This window comes from Pogoniulus pusillus, chromosome 9, assembly GCF_015220805.1.
Source record: "Pogoniulus pusillus isolate bPogPus1 chromosome 9, bPogPus1.pri, whole genome shotgun sequence".
NCBI lineage: Eukaryota > Metazoa > Chordata > Aves > Piciformes > Lybiidae > Pogoniulus > Pogoniulus pusillus.
In genome coordinates, this window is record NC_087272.1 from 7,340,103 (window position 1) to 7,356,511 (window position 16,409).

The window sequence follows — 16,409 nt, forward strand, 5'->3', positions numbered from 1 at the left end:
TTCAGTAAAGAATGTGACTGTAATTACCAGTAACGAGGATATAAATTTCTGATCCCTGCTTTGTTGGCTGATTTTTGCCAGTGTTTCTAAGCATTTACATTTTACAATTGCCTTATTTATAGCCTGAAATTTGGTACACCAGTTTTTCATGCATGTGAAATGCTTTTTATTGCATGTGGTAGGAAACTACTGCCTTCACAAGCTAGCCATTCATAAAAAATATTATATCCTGTTTAGTTTAAAATATTTTAATGACATCATAGAATCAACCAGGTTGGAAGAGACTTAACACAACAGGTTACTGGAGATTTTCAGCTGGAATGCACCAATCCCATAGATCTTCTTTCTCTAATTTCAAATAAATAAAAGAAACCCCTTCTATCATTGTGTTCAAATTCATACAGCTGCTACAAAGAAATGATTCATAAATAATAAAAAACAAATCTCTCATATATCTTCCCCCCTAAGACTGGGTCATACCTCTTATGTGGAGTTCCTGTGAGGAAATCTGACATATCTGTTCACCCATAGCTTCAACCACCAAACATGCCAGACAGATTTTCATTTCCACTCCAAAGCCATTCAAGCAACTTGCCTGTGAAAATTGTTCCATCCATTTCACCACAGGGGTCAAACAAACAGGTTTTGGGGCCAGGCCATCAGCCACAGCAGGACATTTGGATACACACCTTTCACTGATGGCTGAGATTTCCAACACTGGAAGCTTGGAGGGCCATACATTGCTAGGCTTGGACATCCAGACACAGGATAAAGATCCCCTACAAGTTTGGTAGTTGTGGATTAAGTCCTGAATTCTGTGTGGTTCCCCTGCACACAGAAAACTATCTGGGATAAAACCTGTCCTAATTCTCTGGATTTTTTTTAAGCACCCACAATACTTTCATGCCAGTCTGGGACTAGGCTGCCCAGTCACTGCAGTAATGATACATCCAAAGCTGCACCCTTCTGCAGTTAGAGCAATGCCTGTCTTCAATAATATATCATTTTAAGAGCAGCTCAGGTGGCCCAGTCAATGTTTCAGTGGGTCACTTTGCCTCACAAGTCAAGTACTAAATCAAATTAGCAAATTAATATGTACCTTTGGTGTTGACTTGGATTTCCTTGATGATGAATCAGGCTCCTTGTTGAATCTTATTTTCTGAGCCAGAAGGTAAAGTTTCTAGGCTCTCCTTTTGATTTTAGCTCTTGACTTCAGTAGAGCTGCACCAGATTTATAAGCATATCAGGGAAAGCAGAGTTTGCCTCTTCATGATTTTGTTTTCCATCTAAAGGTGAATCTTCATTCTGTGTTTAAGTGGTTTATCATGAAGATGTCATTGATACTTGACTTTGTTGAAAATAATTCCTGCAGGATAGGCTACAGTTGGCCATGAAGGAGCCTAGGGGAGAAGGGAGAGAAAAAGCAGAGATCACAGCTCCTGTATAACTTGTCTATGAAGTAGCCTCCTACAACAACAGAGCCCAGAAGATTTTGCTTATCCCTTCCCACCTGTTTTGAAGAACAAACAGCATGAAATGAGGTGAGGGGGAAGCAGACCACAGTTCTGCTCCCCTTTACTTTCATATATAATAGTGCAAAAGTACAAGAGGATGTTCTTGACCCAAAACTGTGAGTGAGAGCTTAACTATGCTTTGTTAATTATAACATTATTTTTTGTTGGCATGCCATGTAACTCAAACACAGCACCAGCCAGAGCCCACTGTTGTCTTAAACCTTATTTCCTGTCTTCACAGTGAAGCTAACTGTTGGTTCTTACTACAAACACCACAGTAACAGCTACTCTTTATAGAAGAGCTATGCCATCTTCAAAATTTGGAGGAGAGCACATGAGTACAAATGAAGATACTCCTTAGTAGGCATAAAGGTTTCCCCTCTGCTCACCCAAACACAGAAAACTTTCATTCTGATGCATGAGTTGGTCTAGCATCTACTGAACTACAGCTTTTCATTTCAGTTTTACCTGATGGACTATACACTTGGAGAGACAATATCAGTAACACAACTATTTTGCTTCAGGGACAGGAAAGAAAGCTCAGTTTCAGAGCTGACTTTCATTCCAGTGTCAAACAGAAATGTTTTTAAATGTGAAAAAGTTGAGAGGGACATCTGGCCATATCCACCACAGGACTGCTAATGGTCAGGTGGCCAGCTTGCCTGCTCAGAAGAGGAAAAGCTGAGTTTAAATTCATTCCTCTGCCTTTATCCCCATTGGGACTTCAGTCTCTGTCCCCTATGGTGAATACCAGGACTCTAACCACTGACCTGCACAGTAATTCTCATGACTGGGAAAAGGTGAACCATTCACATGACAAATTATCTCTGACAAGGCTGACAGAAAGTGGGAGATGCAGGAAGATAGGCAGGCATGTAGTACAAATCATCTCTGCATCCAGGCTGGACAATCTATGGCATCATGCATGCCACACCTGGTCATACTATTTTCCAGGTAGTCATCCTCTCCTCCCTTTCTTTACTAAAAATTACAGCCTAGCCCTGAGAAATTTTGCCTGAGAAATGTTCCTTGAAACCAATACACTCCCATGAAACATTTTGTGTTTTTGTAAAATGCTGTGTTTTGACAGAAGAATGTTTTCTAGAAGTTTTTGGTTTATTTTTTTTCAAACAATTGTCATGACAAGCTCTCATAAATTCTAGGAGCACTTTTGACAATCCAGATAATAGAGAGAAACATCAGCTCAAAAGCAACATCAAATCTGAGGGCCTGATTCTAGAAGAGCCCCCTGCTTGCACTTATGCTGTGACTGCCAGTCTCGGTGTAACACCTCAGATCACTACCCTGCTGTTCTCATCATGTAATAACAGAGAGTTTGAGTCAAAACATGACACCCTTCTATGCCATCAGAGCACACTTAAAAGCCAAAACCTCATTTGTGAAATATTGCACACAAAATACTGTGTCAATTTGCTATAAAGAACAAAGAATTAATGTTCCTGACCACTTGGACTACTCAGAGACACCACAGCCTACTGATAATAGATTCCTGTGGTACCAGCAGCTGTGTTCCCCTGAAATCTAAGCCACAAGTCTGAAGAAGCTTAAGAGGGATGACCTTTCATGCAGCAAAAACTTTTCAGTGTAACAGTGGAAACAGATATCCTTTGTTTTCCTCAAATCTCAAGACAGCAGCTTTTCATCCCATGTTCAATCAGGGCTCGTCAGAAATATTTAAAAGCAGAGACAAAAGGTTTTGTTTCTCCACAGCCTTAAAGCTGCTTCTCCCTCCTTGTCCTCCCTGTACTTCTGACAGACTTTTGGACTCCAAAACATCAAGCAAATTTATTAATTTGGATTCACCATGATTTTAGAGGCAGGTGTCTACACTTAGGAAAAGCTACTCTGCGCAGTTTTGCACTTTAAGTTGATGTGACCTTCTCAAAAAGTCAGATTATTGTCTTATGCCCGATTTCCATGTGGTTTACACCATCAGAAGTGTGATCAAAAGCATAATTTGCAATACTCTGAGCAGTTTTTTAAAGGGGCAGAAACAGCCCTAAGTAGATTTCCCTGGATTTAAAGCAGACTTTTGATTAGCTTTTTTCATGCAGGTATCCCAGGTGCTGCCATTAGCCAGACATTCTGATTCTTGCTTTCTAATTATATAGCCCACAATTACTATCACCTTCCATTTCATTTTTGACATGACACGATCTATTAGGAGATATATTTTGGGTACTCCAGGAACTAGAGCTCCAGCTAGGTATGATGCGACACAAATTGCGTGTGGCAAATTACACGTTCAGGTCTCAGGAGCACAGCTCTGTTTGTCAGCCTCCCAGGGGGGCTGGGAAGTGCAACAGTGACAGTCACTTACCTGCTCAGCGAGAAGGAGGTGTGGAGGCAGCTGGCTGATTCTCTTCTGCATCCAGAGGTGGAAAGATACAGCCCACGATCTGATGAGCTGGCTGCTGCTCGGGAAGAAGCACACAGGTGACTCCTTGAGAAGGCCCTTTAGCTGCAATAAAAAAGAAAGCTGATTTTTACATCTGAGTAGTAGAAGACAATCAGGATCCTCACAAAGTCTTCCTGGCTGCAGTGGTGGCAGGCTGGGTCAGCTACATGAGCAGGCAGTGGTATGGATACCTTGTCTAGCCAAGCTTCCAGTGAGAGCCACACAGAGATGATTTGCATTGCTGTCTCCCCACAAACACCACTTAGGTGCCTCCTTCCTCGAGAATCCTGACCAAACACAATACCTTCCTTCCCAGAGAATCCTGACCAGACACAACACACTCAAATCTCAAGCAATTTTACTTATTTTGGCCCCTAAATAGTATCAGTTCTTGAGGCAAGATGTTGCTTTACACAGGCCCCAAGCCACTCTGTCCCACTTTGGGGCCATGAGCTGCCTGGGACTGGAGGAGAGAAATGCCACTTACTCCTTCTGAAGAGTAAGAATGACAATGCTGCACACTGACTGGAAGTTTGAAGAAAGATTCTATTTACTAGTGCTTATATGCAAAAGGCAATCAGGCAGAATGAATCCAGGAGCTAAGCCAACTTTTTCAGACTAAAACCATCTAGAATCACAGGATCATAGGGTCACAGGATGTTCAGGGTTGGAAGAGACCCAAAGGGATCACAGAGTCCAACCCTGCTGCCAGACGAGGACAATCCTATCTAACACAGATCACAGAGGAACACATCCAGACAGGCCTTGAAAGGCTCCAGAGAAGGAGACTCCACAACCTCTCTGGGGAGCCTGTTCCAGTGCTCTGGGACCCTTACAGTAAAGAAGTTCCCCCTTGTGTTGAGGCAGAACCTCTTGTGCTGCAACTTACACCCATTGCTCCTTGTCCTATCCCAGGGAGCAGTGAGCAGAGCCTGTCCTCTGCTCCTGCCCAGCCTTCAGATACTTATAAACATTTATCAAATCCACTCTAAGCCTTTTTTTCTCCAGACTAAGCAGCCCCAGGTCCCTCAGCCTCTCCTCATAAGCCATGCCCTCCTGTCCCCTAGTCATCCTCCTAGCCCTCCACTGGACCCTCTCCAGCAGATCCCTGTCCCTCTTCAACTGGCCCAAAACTGAACACAGTATTCAAGGTGAGGTCTCACCAGGGCAGAGTAGAGGGGCAGTAGAACCTCCCTTGATCTGCTGGACACACTCCTCCTAATACACCCCAGGATCCCATTGGCCTTCTTGGCCAGAAGGGCACATTGCTGTGCCATGGTTAACTTCTTATCCACCAGGACCCCCAGGTCCCTCTCCACAGGGCTGCTCTCCAGCAGATCACCTCCCAGCCTGTACTGGTGCAGTTTGTTATTCCTCCCCAGGTGCAGGACTCTGCACTTGTCCTTGCTGAACTTCATCTGGTTCCTCTGTGCCCAGCTCTCCAGTCTGTCCAGGTCTCTCTGGATGGCCACACAGTCTTCAGCTGTGTCAGCCAAGCCTCCCAGCTTGGTGTCAGCAGCACACTTGCTGAGCAGACTCTGTCTGTGCCTTCATCAATGGCATTGATGAAGATGTTGAACAGGACCAGCCCCTGAGGGACACCACTAGTCACAGCTCTCCAGCAGGACCTGGCACCATTGATCACCACCCTCTGAACTCTATCTTGCAACCAGTTCCTAACCCACCTCACTGTCCGCTCTTCATCCCACACTTCCTCAGCTTGCTCACTAAAATGTCATGGGAAACGGTGTCAAAGACCTTGCTAAGGTCAAGGCAGACTACATCCACTGCTCTCCCTGAATCTACCCATTCATCCCTTCCGCTCTCAGCAGGCCCCAGAGCAGGCCAAACCTGCGCTCCCCACCTCAGGCCTACAAGGCCGAAGCAGGCCGCACGGCGCAGCTCACGGCTCCCTGCCAGCCAGGAGCCATCTCCCGCACACACACTATGAGACAAGCAGGGACGCGCTCGGCCCGGAGAGGAGGGAAGGGAGGAGAGGCAGGGAGGAGAAGAGAGTGATACTAGCAAGGCACTGCCTTACAAGCTGTAATACCAGAAAGGGAATCACAGAATCAACCAGGTTGGAAGAGACCTCCAAGATCAGCCAGGCCAACCTAGCACCCAGCCCTAGCCAGTCAACCAGACCATGGCACTAAGTGCCTCAGCCAGGCTTTGCTTGAACACCTCCAGGGATGGTGACTCCACCACCTCCCTGGGCAGCCCATTCCAATGCCAATCACTCTCTCTGCCAACAACTTCCTCCTAACATCCAGCCTAGACCTCCCCCAACACAACTTGAGACTGTGTCCCCTTTTTCTGTTGCTGGTTGCCTGGCAGAAGAGACCAACCCCCACCTGGCTACAGCCTCCCTTCAGGTAGTTGTACACAGCAATGAGCTCTGCCCTGAGCCTCCTCTTCTACAGGCTGCACAACCCCAGCTCCCTCAGCCTCTCCTCATAGGGTTTGTGTTCCAGGCCCCTCACCAGCTTCATCGCCCTTCTCTGGACATGTTCCAGCACCTCAACATCTCTCTTGAATTGAGGGGACCAGAACTGGACACAGCACTCAAGGTGTGGCCTGCCCAGTGTTGAGTACAGGGGCAGAATAACCTCTCTTGTCCTACTGGCCACACTGTTCCTGATGCAGGCCAGGATGCCATTGGCTCTCTTGGCCACCTGGGCACACTGCTGCCTCATCTTCAGCTACTCTCTACCAGTACCCCCAGGTCCCTTTCTTCCTGGCTGCTCTCCAGCCACTCTGTCCCCAGCCTGTAGCACTGCTTGGGGTTGTTGTGGCCAAAGTGCAGAACCCTGCACTTGGCCTTGTTCCATCTCATCCCATTGGCCTCTGCCCACCCATCCAGCCTGTCCAGGCCCCTCTGCATGGCTCTCCTACCTTCCAACAGATCAACACCTGCTCCTAGCTTGGTGTCATCTGCAAACTTACTGATGCTGGACTCAATCCCCTCGTCCAGGTCATCAATAAAGATATTGAACAGGACTGGGCCCAGCACTGATCCTTGGGGCACACCACTAGTGACAGCTGCCAACTGGATGTGGCAGCATTCACCACCACTCTCTGGGCTCTGCCATCCAGCCAGTTCTTGATCCAGCACAGAGTGAATCTGTCCAAATCATGAGCTGCCAGCTTGGCCAGGAGCTTAGTGGTATTTGCACTACAGAATGCAACAAAGAGAATCAGCTTTTTCTTTCATTTGTTTGGTTTTGGTTTCTTTTTTTCCTGAGGAGATATGGTATTTTACATTATTTACACTTCTGCTGACTGAAAATGCTTAGCTGATGTCCTGGTCTGAGTCAGAACAGAACTGATTCTGTGCAGTGATTTCACTTTTGAGCTCAGTCTCTTGTCAGTTGCGGCACTTTCTGAAATTAACAGCACGGTCTGGCAGACAGCTTCTGCTTCTAGGAGTGATAACAATCAGTGTTTCCAGTTAGCATCCGGGATTGGTGTGCAGCCCAAGGTCGTTGCTAAACCTTACAGAATCATAGAATCAAACAGGTTGGAAGAGACCTCCAAGATCATCCAGTCCTGCCTATCACTCAGCTCTACCCAGTCAACTCGACCATGGCACTAAGTGCCTCATCCAGTCTTTTCTTGAACACCTCCAAGGACAGTGACTCCACCACCACGCTGGGGGTATAGAATAAAAGGATGCACTTCCAGGGAGGGGCAGACAGGACAGGAAACCTTCAACTGACCAATAAAGTATCCATTCCCCATACACATCATATTCAGTGCCAAGATGAGGGATCACAAGGGTCAAGGTCCTTCTTCTCTTCAGCGGCCAGAGTCTGAAGAGGACTCGGTTCGTTCTGCCTTTGATCCTGATCCGTGAGCTCCTGAATCCAGTTCCCATCCACTGCTGAGTCCAACCTGGGACTTACACCACAGCATCAGTGGCAACTATGACTTATTGCCATCAAAGGGGTTGGAGCCAGTATTGGTTTTGCATATATTTGTGTATATTCTGTTTTCTTATTAATATTTTCATTAAAGTAGTTTCAAGTTGGGTTTGTTTTTTGTCTCTCCCTTATTCTCTTTCTCTTCCTCTTTTGGATGGCAGATGAGTTAACAGAGAGCATCTGTCACTGGTTTAGTGGCCAGTCCAGCCCAGCCTTAACCCTTGACAGCTGTGAAAACAACTGTGTATGGTAGTACACCTCATAGCTGTTTTGAAATGAAATTGGAATGGTTTTGAATTTAGATTGAAAGACTCAGCTAGAGCTAAGCATGCTTCATGCACAATGAATCAGTGATACATTTCTGGTTTTCCCTCCCTTCCTTTTTCATTCTAGAGCCCCCTAACAGTGCTCTTTGGGACATACTATGAGACTGCCACTTACCAGGACTTGAAACAGACAAAAGGACAGCTCTACACAGGTTAATGTCTAGTGCTTGACTCCACAATTTTCAAAGTGTTCTTTATGAGTGCTATTTAAAAGTGACAGCTGTTTTGTAAGAGCATGAGCCACTCTCTGTCTGTCTACCCTACTCTGCTTTACTGCTGACATTGCTGAAGTGTGTGGTGCTGGATGTGTGGTGCAGAGCTGCACTAAAGACCATGGTTGCAGAAGGGTTCTGGCCAAGCTTCACTGGCTTGCTTTGCCACTGCAGTTTGTTAGTCAGCGCCAAGGAGTGAGTACTGGCTTACTCTGAAGTTTTTTACCTGACAATCAAATACTTACTTTAAAAAAAAAAGAGCTGGATTTCAGTCTGTGTCTAAGTTTGAGCCCTAACTGCCTGCAGGCCCTTTTGGAATCAGAGGTGAGGCTGGGAAGTGGAAGAAAAGGAGGATAAAAGGACAAGATCCATGGGCCACTCTCTGCATATTGTCTTGATCTTCACCACATCCAGTTCTCCCGCGCTCCTCGGTAAACCCTCATATCTAAACAGTTGCTTAAGAGAAGCAGGTAGGAACACAGCTGCAGAATCTCACTCACATTTCCAAAAGAGAATCTGGCCTATCTGGAAAAATTAAGCCTGAGATAAACTAGGTTGTAGCTGACATGGATTATACTTGCACTGGAGAGGTACTAAAAGGAAAGCATTGTGTGCAACTTGACCAGGAAGGAGGTTGAAACACAGCATGTATGAAGCAGAACATGTAAAAGACCACAGCAGTGATAGTGAGAGAGTTTAATTATCTAGACCTCAGAGTGGATTACATTAGGCAGAGGAAGCAAAGCTTGGTCTGGTACAAGGCGGCTTTCTAATTTAATGTGTACATAAACTGGCAAGGAAGGGAAGAATGCCAGATGTGGTACTAAGCAACACAGAGAATGATGTAGGACATTAAGGTATAAAATAGAAAAAGAGGGAGGGAGAAAGGGAGAGAGGGAGAGAGAAGGAGCAGTTACTGCTAGGCTAAACCAGCTTCTGCAAACACACTGTCTCCCCCAGCTACAAGGTGTATGCACCCTCCGAAGCAGAGCACAGATAGGAGCTGCCATGCCTACACATCTCTGCTGGAGAAATAGCTGGCCTTGTGACACCTCACCCACACCTACACAGCTCTGCTCCAGTGCAAAGCTCTGGCACAGGTGGCATGTGCTCTGCATCCAGCTGCCAAACCTGCACAGAGATTGTCTGTCAAGCAGGCTATGAAGACCTCATAGATAAACTGTGGTAGCTTTACATCACCTCTGCCCTCTCTTGATCTGCTTAATGATCTGCAAAAGCAGGCAAGCAATGCCTGCAGGCCTGGGTGCCTGTTCATGTTTTAGCTGCCTCCCAAAGGTGCTTTCTGGGTCACAGAGCTGTCAGAAGTCACCTCACTTGCACACAAGAAACATCCCTCCCAAGGCACCTCCCTCCATGCTCTCCCTGGGTATGGAGGGCCTCACAGCAGGTCTCTGAAATGCAATATCTTCATGCACAGAAGGCAAACGTTTATAAGATAAGGACCCAAGCTTGGAATGACAGTAGGGTGGTGCACACTGCAGTAAATCAAACACCTGTGGAGATAGCACAGAGGTACAGCAGTAACAACCTTCTAGGAAGGAAAGGATTTATTTCAGAACCAGGTCAGATTACTTTTTTCCTGAGAAAATAAAAGTTTTTACTCCAAAATGTGTTCTGACAAGTTTCAGGCATCCTTGTGGACATCCTACAAAGCACTGTTTAGAGCTCTTAACATCAGGCAGCATTGCCACTGCATCCTGCTAAAAAGCCTCAGGTAATTTATGAGCTGTATCACCCACAAGGCCAGATCCTGGTCTCACACCACACGCTGTAAATACATCCAGACCCAGAGAAGTTCACCACCACGGCTTCAGTTTCCTCCATTGCATTGTTATGATATTACCTAGCAGGGCTGTCAGTGACACTGCATTTGAAATAGAGCAATTGTAAACACCAGCAAGAAACAATGGAGCAGCAAATGCATTTTAAAAAATGGCAAGGACATGAAGAAACTCAACAGAGATCTTTGATCTGATATGGGAAAGCAGAGGACTGGGAAAGGAATCAGTGGGGCCACGAAAGGGAATGAGTGAGAAGCCAGTGACAGACGAGACTGATGCTGCACTGAGCCTGAATTAATATCCTTTGCTTGAGTATTTACAGAAGAAGTTGAAGGTCACATCCTGGAAACATGGATCCATTTTCTTGAGGGGGAAAAAAATTAAATGTTAAAAGGCTTTATGATACAATCTGGACAGGTAGTTAGTTAATTACAACTATTAAAAGTTGACAGGACCTGAGACTTAGATTAACTGCATCTCCGAAGTTGGGAGGAAATAGCAGGGGAAATTGGCAAAACTGAAGTAATATTGCTTGATGGCTTCCTGATGAAGGTGTATCTGGACATACCTAGAAAGTAGCTACTCCTGCTTTACTTTTAAAAAATAATAATATTAAAACAAAACCAAACAAACAAAAAAAAAACCAAACTAGAAAAAACCTCCACACAAAACTCCCACAAAATCCCCCCAAACCAAACCAAAATGGAATAAAACAGCACCAAAAACCAAAGCCACCAAAACCTAAACACTAACAAACAAAACAAGCCCCACAACTTCCCCCCCCCGCCTCTTTCCTTCTTTTAAATCAAGGGAGGATTTAGGGATCCACTCACCAGTAATCCTAACTGCAGCCACAGAACAGATATTGGAAACATTAATATGGGATGGGGTTATGCAACATGTAGAAACAGGCAGCCCAGGGAAGGAAAGGCAGCTGGATTCACATCATGTCTGTCAAAAGTGCTTTAAGCTCTCTCTGTGTTTTGCTCAACGGAGGCAAAAGTGAAGTGGCTGGCATAATTTATCCAGATGGAAGAGATCCACTTGGTGTCAAACCCCACAAAGAGATTGATCTGTGAAATCAGTAAAGCATGGCCTAAAAAAAAAGGAGCAATAGCAAATGGCTTCGGAATTATCCATGGGACAAGAAGCAAGGTGTCAGCAAAATGGCATGGTTCAGGGTGACTAGAGGGAACAGGAACAAGGCAGTACTTGCCAATTTCAGCACCGTGCCTCCTTCTGTTCAACTTTTATACAAATGGCCTGCAGGGGATATGATTTTTAAAGTCAGATTGTTTTTTGCTGATAGCACATAAGTGTAAAATGGTGCACAGAGCAAGCCAATTCAAAAATATTTGAATAAATTAGGCTTATGGACAGATAAAGGGCACAGCCAGTTCAGTGCAGCAAAGTAAGATACAATGACTGCAAGGCACCAAACATAATCATAGGCAGGAAAAGGGAGGAGAAGAGGGAATACTGACCAAGGGAAAGGATATAAGGTAATTACTGATAAAATGCTAAATTAATGCTTAGAATAACCAGGAAAAACAAAGACAGGCAAATTCTTTATGCTCAGAGATAAATTCTCCATACTACATGCTGAGCTGTCTTTTCAGTAAAGCTGAACAGAGACACCTTTTCTAGCACTCTAAAAATACCGAGAGAAGAACCCAAGAGCTTCATAGAATGGTTTAGGTTGGAAGGGACCTCAAAGATCATCTAGCACCAACTCTCTGCCATAGGCAGAGATACCTCCTACTGGAACAGATCACTCAAGGCCTCATCCAATCAGGCCTTGAACACCTCCAGAGAGGGAGCATCTACAACCTCCCTGGGCAACCTGTTCCAGTGTTTTATCACCCTCACTGTAAAGAACTTCCTAAGTTTGAAAGTAAAGAGCCCACGGCCTCAATACAGGCACAACACCTTGAGTCCTGTGTCCAGTTCTGGGCTCCTCAATTCAAGAGAGATGTTGAGGGGCTGAAACATGTCCAGAGAAGGGCAACGAAGCTGGTGAGGGGCCTGGAACACAAATCCTATGAGGAGAGGCTGAGGGAGCTGGGGATGTTCAGCCTGGAGAAGAGAAGGCTCAGAGGGGACCTCAACTACCTGAAGGGAGGCTGTAGCCAGGTGGGAATGGGTCTCTTCTCCCAGACAGCCAGCAACAGAACAAGGGGACACAGTCTCAAGCTGTGCCAGGAGAAGTATAGGCTGGATGCTAGGAGGAAGTTCTTCACAGAGAGAGTGATTGGCATTGGAATGGGCTGCCCAGGGAGGTGGTGGAGTCAGCATCCCTGGAGGTGTTGAATTAAAGCCTGGATGAGACACTGAGTGCCATGGTCTAGTTGACTGGATAGGGCTGGGTGATAGGTTGGAGTGGATGATCTTGGAGGTCTCTTCCAACCTGGTTGATTCTATGATTCTAACATAGAATCATAAGATGAGACTTTAACATCTATTTTTCCCTTCCCCCAGCAAACGAGCATGCAGAATCACTTTCTCACACTTTGAATGTTAATTTGGGGTCTATCTCTGTAGGAAAAAAAAAAAAAACCAACAACACAACAAGCATAAATAAATTGAAAGGTAGTTATTACCGGTGAAAGCAGCCTTTTTACTGCAAAGGTTATGACATTAACCCAGGGAAAAATTCATGAATATTCACAATCACCATTTGTCATTAAGAATCATAAAATGAAATGTTGAGTAGGGCTTTAGAAAACTCCTCCAGCCTACTAAATTCCCTCTTCACTACTTGCTATTATGCTAGCCTATCCCACCTTTTTTTTTTTTTTTGGCAGTGCACTTCATGAACCAAATTCCTGCAAGTTTCCCTTAACCATCTCTACAAGGAAAGAAAAAAATAAAAGAATTAAGATAGGGATCACAAAGACCTGCAGAAACTTGCTAAAAACACAACAACCGAAAATTCAGACAGGGACTTCTTCAGGTGTTTGCAACCAAAGCCAGGAATTCCCCCAAAGAAACACAAATATGAAAAGATGACAAAGTTAAGGGGGTTTGCCCCTAAATATCTCAGCAACGATCTAGTTTTCACATTTGCATCTGTCAGATCGGTTCCAGCCACCAGGTGCTGTGTAATATGTGTGCAAACACAGCAGAGAGTCTTTTGCAAGGCAATAAGAGGGCTGGAAGCCTGACTTGGGGAGAAGGGAGGAAATTAAAAAACTAAGAGGCAGATATTTCTCAAGCAGGAGCAGCCATAGGCAGGTAGAAGGACTGAATAAAAAGATGAAATTAGTCAAGGCACTTCAGCTACAGTCTCAACAGACAAATGGCTTTGCCAATATTCTGCAAAGGAAAGAAATGGCACAGGCAAGAAGCACAAGACTGGGCATCTGCTTAATGTGCAGAAGAAGGCCTTAACACTGGAGGGAAGAGATGAAGAGCCACAGCAACACACGAAGAGCCACAATTAAAGCAGAAACCATATGCATTCAGTGGGCAGCAGAAGCCCATGTGTGGGTGAATGTGTAGAGACACACAATAGCTTCTGAAACGTTTAGGAAAGTTCAACTATTTATCTACATAGCCATTCACCCTCATACTATGAAATCCAATGTGCCAGTGGAAGCCCAGCTGTCAATCAGCAAGGAGAATATCTATTCCCAGTGCTACAACATCCCAGGCCATTTGCATGTTTACTGTGTTCAGTGATTAACACAGGGCAAGGGTGGTGGGGCCAGGATAATCCACAGAAAGGGAACAGCTACACTGCAAGAGAAATGGGTTAAGTACCCAGGTGTTCATATGAAGAACAGGAAAAAGGGAATGCATTCCTATCTGTCCCTACCTTTTAGCAATAAGGGAAAGCACAAAGCAGGCAATTTAAACACTGGAAGTCTGAGCTATGTCATATGAGCTGAGAACAGCTACACAGGCTCTGCCCCTCCAGGAGCCATAGCAGCCCAGCTTTGTTCAGCAGGGGCAGGGGGTAGTTCTCTGCTGTGGTGCTCTGGAAAGCAGTCATAGCTTTTGGGGAGGCTTCTGGTTGCAAGCTGCTCTTTAATTCCAGTCAAGGGAGGCCTCCTTGATGATATGCTCTAACAGCTGTCCCCAGCAGCTCAGGACTACCGAGGACTTTTGCAACGTTACCAGCACATTTCCCTAGGCACACAACCACCATTCCCTGATCCAGTTTCAGAGTACCTGGGCTGTCTTTGGGAAGCACATCTCCAAAATGCCTCAAGAGCCCTTTTTCCCCAGAGAGAGTGAGCAGTATAATCAGATGTCAAATTCCCACCCTGCATCCACATATTGCTGTGATAGAGCTCACCTCTGGCAGCGAGTGTTCCTGTTGCATTCAGATCTTCCCTCTGGCCTATTAATAAATACAGCCACTTGTGCTCATCGGCATGGTGACTGTGCTTATGTCAGTCATGCTTCTTTGTATTCTCCCTGCTTAGCCACTCACTGTTGTGCAAAGGATGTGTGCATCAGCTTCAACACCTGCTAGAAATCTCTGCTCTCTCTGTGCCTTTCCTTTCTTCCCACGCACTCTGTCCTCACATCAAATATTTTGTTTTTTATTTTTCCAATCTGATTCTAATTTTTCTTGCTTTATTTTCCCACTCCTGTTTTCCAGCCAGCCAGCTTTCTTGGCATTTCTTTCTTTGTTACATTTGCTGTATCGCTCAGGTTTTGTTGATTTGAATTGCAGCCAGAATCACATTAATGGGAATGAAAAACCCTACAAAATCCCATCTCTCCTTCCCTTTTCCCTACCTCCCTTCACAACACAGGGAAAAAAAAAAAGGAAAAAAGAAATAAATTCTTGCAAGAGCAAGAAGTGAAAACTGAAATTGTTCTCTGGCCTAACTCATCACACAATGAATCCTGAAAGCACTCACACACAGCTGTAACTAGACTCAACTACACCATTGCCTCATGCTGGAGGGAGTCTTCACTGCTGTCACTCAGGCATTAGGTCCTTGTCTCCTCCAAGGGCTTTTGCTCCCATTTGTCCCCTCACACTGGGAGCAGCAGGCATGCGATGGCACAAATAAACTTAAACCTTGATCCAAAACCTGATTCATCTTCATATTAAACCTAAGCAAAAAGGACACCTATTTTCAGCCACATGCAATTCTTACCATGGTCTCGATCTAACTAGAAATGCATGCTCAGTTGTAGATCACCAGAATTCACTATTTCAGTAAAAGGATTTTGCCAAAGCCCTGACAAAACCTAAATGCTCTGCAGAGACATTACAGATTTTGGCAGTGTTTAAGCTGGGAAGGTTTCTGTGGTTCAGGGAAGACCCTTGGGTTACTTAGAAGAAGACTCTAATTGAAAACTTAGCCTCTGCTGTCTAAAGCAGATGTTTTGATATGAAATAACATGAGGAAAACGTTTGAAAAACAGGCTACATACAGTAGGAAATTAAAACACACTTCAAACTCTTACCACTTGCATTGTCCCTTCAATTCTCTGTTCTTTTTTCCTCCTGCATTCATTTAAATCCTAAATGTGACACTGGTATAGTTTTACACAGTATGTATTATAATATTTACTATCATTAATGTTTAAGTATCTTATCAACTCTCAGAGTAGAATTCATCTGCCTCCCTTTGCAGGATTAATTTCTCGTTGCAAAAAGTAGAAGAGCCTTACAGATACACACCCATGCAAAGCTTCCCCTACACTGACCTTACAAATTGCCCAAGGAACAAAACAGGACCCCAAATCACAACCCAGGGTTCAAATCTTAACTTTCAGGAACTCACTTTGCACTGCTCCTCTCACCTTGAGAAGAGCTGTGGAGGGCCACCCCCCACCATTCATCATTTCCTCCTTCCTTAAAGATTTTTCTTTCCTCTCTTCTCTTGCTGGTTTATTTCCCGGAGGACTCCTGCTGGATTGACTGGGCTTTAATTGCTCAGCCCCACTGGGCTGAGGGTGGAATTTCACCTTCACTTCTCCCCCTCCCCCCTCTCTGGAGCTGCGGCAGCTCTTGGTGATTTCTGAGAAACAGCGATTAGCAATTCACTAAGTTTGTGGCTTTATTGCCTTCCTGCGGATAGCCTGCTGTAGGCCAGCTGATTTGCATTTATTCCTGCTATCCCAGCTTTGCTTTCTAACAGCTATCTTCACAGGATTTTTATTATTTTCAATCATCCCTTATTTTAGGAGTTGGGTGTTGTCCCCTCCTTACTTATTAGCAGGCTTGCTCTGCTGATGCATTTGTGT

The 16,409-nt window shown here is 45.0% G+C and overlaps 1 protein-coding gene across 2 annotated transcripts in view; it reads right to left on the reverse strand.

Moving 5' to 3' along the window:
• Positions 1 to 16,178, reverse strand: part of CXXC4 (CXXC finger protein 4) — a 159,054-nt gene extending 142,876 nt beyond the window's left edge. For both annotated transcript variants that reach the window (XR_010303303.1, XR_010303305.1), the window contains exons 1-3: positions 15,966 to 16,178; positions 3,856 to 3,996; positions 1,100 to 1,400 (exon numbers count right to left, since the gene is read on the reverse strand). The gene's annotated coding sequence lies outside the window, so the exon portion shown is untranslated. The remainder of the gene's footprint in view (positions 1 to 1,099; positions 1,401 to 3,855; positions 3,997 to 15,965) is intronic.
• Positions 16,179 to 16,409: the final 231 nt, after the last annotated feature.